Here is a 7,236-nt window from a genome sequence, read left to right as displayed (position 1 = left end):
GGTTCACTAGGTTCTCTGCTAGGCTGGCTAGGCCCTCTGCGTTTTGAAACTCACGATGTTCGGCTTTTTTTTACATTACAATTTAAAGGCACGTTTTCTGGGACGCCCTGTATACTTGCATAAATCCATACGTGACCCGGTGGTCCAAAAATGTTGGTATAAATAGGCATAATTTTAGACATCACAGATAATACATGCCAATATGACGGCTCAGTGGACAGCTAAATGCTGTCGCATTTTAGACGTTTGGTCCAAAAAAAGGTCTACAGTTGTACGGCGATTAGCCTTATTTTAGCGTAACGTTAGCCGTGCAAGGGCAGGCTAGGGGACGAATACGGAGCAATAGAGCTAACTTGTTAGACATTCCCGAAGTCTAGATTTATTCAAGGTGGAGAGCTGGGATAGTTGGATAGACGTGGCGTAAAAGGGCCGACCGAGATACACAGAGACAGCACCGGACCGGCTCAGACTTGCACCTGCTTTAATGGGAACACGACACGTAACACAGGAGCCGGAAGAAGAAAGGTCAAGGTACAGAGTGGCTCTAGACGAGGCGCGCTATCGTGTAACGGGAAGAAGCCGAAGGGAAGATATCTCCCCACTGGAAAGGGACTGAATACTTGACGGACGGACTAAAATACGAGTAATTGGTCGGCATAAAACGCAGCTCGAACGTGAAATTTTTGAGGCGACAAGAATCTCCGAGTGACTGGACAACTGTGTTAGCCAGGCATCAGTTTTCTTTTCCTGTGAAGAAATATCTTTCCTTCGCCTTCCTACTCTTTGCAGATAGCGCGCCCGGTCTAGAGCTACTTGACCTTCCTCTTGTTGCGTTACGTGCCGTGTTCCCATTAATGCAGTTGCTAGTCTGATCCTGCCCGGTCCCAGACAGTCCAGTAACTTGGTCGGTTATTGCCGGCACACTGGAACCGCCGGTCCTATAAAGGACCATGTTTCGCATTATTCTTCGAGTAATTGTTGCAGCATGGGAATATTGTCCCAAGATTGCCAACAACCGGTCAATATTGACTGGCGATTGGAAATATGGTCTCCATATAGTCATCAAACAGGTGATATTGCCTGAAGATGGGCAATCTGTTCTGCATATAGTCGAGGACCAAGCAATATTGGATCGAAGCCAGAAATACGGCCCGAATACAGCCGGCGACCATACAATATTCGCAGGAAGTGGGCAATTTGGTCTACATATAAATGCCGGCCGAACAATATCCCATCAAATTCGGTCCATATGGGTCCCAGAATGGGCGTATATTTGATAAACATGATGCTACTATTGGTACAGTTGTGCAGTTGTGAACTGGTCGAAGAGGGGTCCAGTATCGGTACGCCTGTTTTCGGTTCAGACATTGCCACTGTACCAATTATGCCTGTACTGGCATCCAAACCATATATCCAATATTTGTCTAGCGTGGGGCCCCTATTAGTACACCGAGTTGTGCAGCAGAAGGCCAATACTGGTTCCACATTGGCCAAATGTTGGCAAAATTTGGGCCAATTTTACAAATGAAACCTTACCCTAGGCGGGTGAAATACTGGCATCCCCTCATTCATACCACATGTTGTCACTACAGTTCCTACCAGGATATGGAAAACATTTGTGGCCACCTCGATACGTAATAGTTTGCCATAATACAGGTGACATATCCAATAAGAAACTGAATGCCGGTTACGGATGAATATCAGAACCATAACCATTCATGTCAAGAATTCTTTACGATTTGCGTGTTCTAAGGGTTAAAACCCAATCATCATACCGTTATGACCGCACTTCGCTCCCTTGTCCTACCCTCCCTCGCATTGGGCTTGTTATAATTTCTTGATCTATTATTCTAACGCGGTGTCGAGCGAAAACCACTCAGGTCTCCCTTCAAATCCGCCTAAGCGGTGGCGAGGGCAGTACTATTTTTGAACCGTGATGAGGGCAAGCTTACGCTTGTGCAGGGTGTCGAACCGAAACGTTTTTCGTTCCGGTTTTCGTTCCGGTTACATCATAAACGATCCGGTACCGGTTCTGCTCCGGAGCAAAAAAATAACAGTTCATACCGGTTTTCAACCGGTTCCGCTTCTGCTGGGAATATTCATGCCCACAAAAAAATCTATGTTACAAAATGTAAACCCGTTTATTCTGTAGACAGCTGTGAAATTGGTAGCTCCTGGTTCCTGTAGGTTACTGTCTGCTCAAATGGGCTTTCTCCTATCTTGAAGCGCATGCTACAAACGGACTTGTTTGTCGTGATGTTATACTTAAAGTACTTTCTTGCAGGGTTGGAGCGATCGCGTCCCATCCGAATGTCTGTTGCTATTGTCTAGCCAGTAAGCACCACCGCACGACTACGACGGAAATCGAGGAACACCTTCACTCACAAACGTGCTCGACGGCTCCGTTTTATTTTCTTCGTGTCCTGTCCACAAAAGAGTTGCCACTTCGCACGGGCTTGCCCTCGCGCATACGTTAATCTATTCAACTTAGCTGCTCTCAAACAAGGGACGCGTTGCGCGACATTACCGATAAAGAAGCCGTTATACAGCTCCCTTAGTTCGCTGTTTAGTTGAAGAGAGTTTGGGGGGATCAAATTAAAAGGAACACTACGGCACATTGCTAGAGAGTCGCATGTACCTCGAAGTCTGTGTGCGCGCGCGAACGATAAATCATTACAAAGGGAGCCTAAGGGTCATAGTATACCCACAAACATTCCACCGTAACCGTAACCCTCGTATAGTATCCATTACATGACTTCAGAGCACACGACGTCTGTTTCATTCGCCTATCCGTAGTCCAAACCGGCGAAGTTTTTTCTTGGACCGAAAACCGTTAAATATATTTTTCGGTTTCCCTCCTGAGCGCAAAAAACGTATACGGTTTGGATTCCGTTCCGGTTCGCACCAAAATAGCGGTTGTTTTCGGTTTTCGGTTCCGGTTTTTGGTTCTCTCCGACACCCTGCGCTTGTGCCATCCTACAGTTGGCAATACGAAGTGGTGGAGGGAGGCAAAGGGGAGCCGGTCCTTCATATATACTAGAGAAGGGCCCCTTGATAAAGCGGGGGCCCCTTGATAAAGCCCCCGGGTTGGCCGTGTCTTTCAATGCAGCATAGCTGGTGGTGCTGTTGCCGGGAAGATTTGTGCTAAAACCACTGAACCCTGGTGAGCAGTTTGAAGCGCAACAATAACGTGAAGCCTGTGGTGTGATACCCAATGTGGACCTAAAAAGGCGTCTTGTACTAACAGTTTTGGCATTTTTTATCTGGCTCTTCTCCGTCTGCGTTTGCTTTACTTTCCTTTTTCTCTATTTTTTTTCAGCACAAAGTCATCGGGCCATAGTTCATAGGCCTGCCGGTAACGCAGGAGAAAAAGCAAAAAGATAGGGAATGCGATAACTGCACTGGCAAACCGACATTTGGATTTGGGCGTGAAAATATTGTGCTTTGATTGGGCGTATATCGACTTCCCATTTACCAATATGGTACCAATGTGAGGCAATACTGGAGCTGAATATCGGCTGCCAATATTAGGCCTTGCTTGGCCGGGTTGCAGTTGTAAAACTGGGCCAACATCGGGAATCCAAGATAGCCAATATTTGTCCAGACTGGGACACACATTGGGGTGCTGCCTGAGGTGTTGTGTCTGCGTACCTCGCTCTCTCTTTTTCGCCACGTCTACATTTTAATATCTATTAAACGTATACTACCATACCTTGTGCTATCTGGGCGTTTTCTCTTGAAAAACACTTAATATTCGAATCGAACGCGACGCAACACCACTTGGCTTTGCATTAACGATGTTGGTCGACAGGCTCGTTTCAAAAGCCTTGTGGAGAAAGTCCGCAAGTGGATCCGAGAAGAAGAACCTTTCCATCTTCCAAACCAAACTGGGCCCATGAGTCTGACAGACGGCGTCCTCTGGGGCCTTAGCTTTGAGTTACGCCATGAACTCCGGACTCCATGTTCCGACACAAATGCCAACATCACTTTGCTGCTAGGATTACGAGGACCGCACGTGCGTTACAGGTATGTATGTTTATGTCTTTTAATTCTGATTTTCTCGGCGTAAGTGAGCTCTCTCTGCAGGGTGGAATTTCGTCCCCTTCCCTGACATCACCGGACGGTTCATTGCGCATGCTGAACGTGCCACTGCGGACATCCAGCTGAAAATCCCATTGCAGACGGGACCTGTTAGCGTCAAAGTCTGTCAAAGTTACCCAACTAAGTCGGGTGTGGATAAAAGTTCCCAGTGTTCCCATCATCACGTGGATAGCGTCGCAGATTGCAAACCTAGGTGCCATGTTAACACACAACAACTTGCGCAACTTCTTGCAAGATAATCTGCGGGCTTCTCTTCAGGAGACCATCGACAATCGTCACCTGTGAGCTCTGTGAGGAAGTATATTCAGTAGGCATATTTCGAGTAATTTTATGATCCTGGACGTCCTGCGCTATACGTTCGCTAGATTCATAAAAAGAAAATGTGAGAGCAGCATAGATGATATTTTTACAGTGAGTTATACGGCAACGCGGACATCCTCTCCAAGACAGTATTGAACTACGAGATGACTAACGATCTAAAATTCACTAATAAACTCTTTAATTGCGGGCTTTCTGGCAAAAGTGAGACAACAGAATGGGAGACAATACTCGTAGCCATTCTATTTTTTAAAAAATACTTGAAAGGAGCACATGCTATTAAATATTATTCACACAATTTTGCTATGTAAATGATGCGATACCAAAACCTTTGCATAACGTTTGCGAGCGGTAGCTTATCTGGACTGATATCTTGACTGTCGTCTTAAGCGGGGAAGGTGCAGTCAGCCTGCTCTGAAGTTGAGGCTCAGAGCACTAGACATCCGCTAATCTAATCATCAGCTACTCTAACCGTTAACCCACATAAATCCAAAACCAACGGCACGGCCGAGCGGGTTAGGGGAGGGTTGATGTAGGGGGAAGGTGCAGTCAGCCTGCTCTGAAGTTGAGGCTCAGAGCACTAGACATCCGCTAATCTAATCATCAGCTACTCTAATCGTTAACGCACATAAATGCAAAACCAACGGCATGGCCGAGCGGGTTAGGGGAGGGTTGATGTAGGGGGAAGGTGCAGTCAGCCTGCTCTGAAGTTGAGGCTCAGAGCACTAGACATCCGCTAATCTAACCATCAGCTACTCTAATCGTTAACCCACATAAATCCAAAACCAACGGCATGGCCGAGCGGGTTAGGGGAGGGTTGATGTAGGGGGAAGGTGCAGTCAGCCTGCTCTGAAGTTGAGGCTCAGAGCACTAGACATCCGCTAATCTAATCATCAGCTACTCTAATCGTTAACCCACATAAATCCAAAACCAACGGCATGGCCGAGCGGGTTAGGGGAGGGTTGATGTAGGGGGAAGGTGCAGTCAGCCTGCTCTCAAGTTGAGGCTCAGAGCACTAGACATCCGCTAATCTAATTATCAGCTACTCTAATCGTTAACCCACATAAATCCAAAACCAACGGCATGGCCGAGCGGGTTAGGGGAGGCTTGATGTAGGGGGAAGGTGCAGTCAGCCTGCTCTGAAGTTGAGACTCAGAGCACTAGACATCCGCTAATCTAATCATCAGCTACTCTAATCGTTAACGCACATAAATCCAAAACCAACGGCATGGCCGAGCGGGTTAGGGGAGGGTTGATGTAGGGGGAAGGTGCGGTCAGCCTGCTCTGAAGTTGAGGCTCACAGCACTAGACATCCGCTAATCTAATCATCAGCTACTCTAATCGTTAACGCACATAAATGCAAAACCAACGGCATGGCCGAGCGGGTTAGGGGAGGGTTGATGTAGGGGGAAGGTGCAGTCAGCCTGCTCTCAAGTTGAAGCTCAGAGCACTAGACATCCGTTAATCTAATCATCAGCTACTCTAATCGGTAACGTACATAAATGCAAAACCAACGGCATGGCCGAGCGGGTTAGGGGAGGGTTCATGTAGGGGGAAGGTGCAGTCAGCCTGCTCTCAAGTTGAGGCTCACAGCACTAGACATCCGCTAATCTAATCATCAGCTACTCTTATCGTTAACGCACATAAATCCAAAACCAACGGCATGGCCGAGCGGGTTAGGGGAGGGTTGATGTGGGGGGAAGGTGCGGTCAGCCTGCTCTCAAGTTGAGGCTCAGAGCACTAGACATCCGCTAATCTAATCATCAGCAACTCTAATCGGTAACGTACATGAATGCAAAACCAACGGCATGGCCGAGCGGGTTAGGGGAGGGTTGATGTAGGGGGAAGGTGCGGTCAGCCTGCTCTCAAGTTGAGGCTCAGAGCACTAGACATCCGCTAATCTAATCATCAGCTACTCTAATCGGTAACGTACATGAATGCAAAACCAACGGCATGGCCGAGCGGGTTAGGGGAGGGCTGATGTAGGGGGAAGGTGCGGTCAGCCTGCTCTCAAGTTGAGGCTCAGAGCACTAGACATCCGCTAATCTAATCATCAGCTACTCTAATCGTTAACCCACATAAATCCAAAACCAACGGCATGGCCAAGCGGGTTAGGGGAGGGTTGATGTAGGGGGAAGGTGCAGTCAGCCTGCTCTGAAGTTGAGGCTCAGAGCACTAGACATCCGCTAATCTAATCATCAGCTACTCTAATCGTTAACGCACATAAATGCAAAACCAACGGCATGGCCCAGCGGGTTAGGGGAGGGTTGATGTAGGGGGGAGGTGCAGTCAGCCTGCTCTCAAGTTGAGGCTCAGAGCACTAGACATCCGCTAATCTAATCATCAGCTACTCTAATCGTTAACCCACATCAATCCAAAACCAACGGCATGGCCGAGCGGGTTAGGGGAGGGTTGATGTAGGGGGAAGGTGCAGTCAGCCTGCTCTCAAGTTGAGGCTCAGAGCACTAGACATCCGCTAATCTAATCATCAGCTACTCTAATCGTCAACCCACATAAATCCAAAACCAACGGCATGGCCGAGCGGGTTAGGGGAGGGTTGATGTAGGGGGAAGGTGCAGTCAGCCTGCTCTGAAGTTGAGACTCAGAGCACTAGACATCCGCTAATCTAATCATCAGCTACTCTAATCGTTAACCCACATAAATCCAAAACCAACGGCATGGCCGAGCGGGTTAGGGGAGGGTTGATGTAGGGGGAAGGTGCAGTCAGCCTGCTCTGAAGTTGAGGCTCAGAGCACTAGACATCCGCTAATCTAATCATCAGCTACTCTAACCGTTAACCCACATAAATCCAAAACC

The 7,236-nt window shown here is 47.9% G+C and overlaps 1 pseudogene; it reads left to right on the top strand.

Moving 5' to 3' along the window:
* Positions 1–3,790: 3,790 nt before the first annotated feature.
* On the top strand, positions 3,791–4,386 carry LOC135393034 (uncharacterized; annotated as a pseudogene).
* Positions 4,387–7,236: the final 2,850 nt, after the last annotated feature.

Source organism: Ornithodoros turicata, chromosome 4 (assembly GCF_037126465.1).
Source record: "Ornithodoros turicata isolate Travis chromosome 4, ASM3712646v1, whole genome shotgun sequence".
NCBI lineage: Eukaryota > Metazoa > Arthropoda > Arachnida > Ixodida > Argasidae > Ornithodoros > Ornithodoros turicata.
Note: the sequence above shows the minus strand (reverse complement) of the source record. Positions and strands in the feature narration are given on the sequence as shown.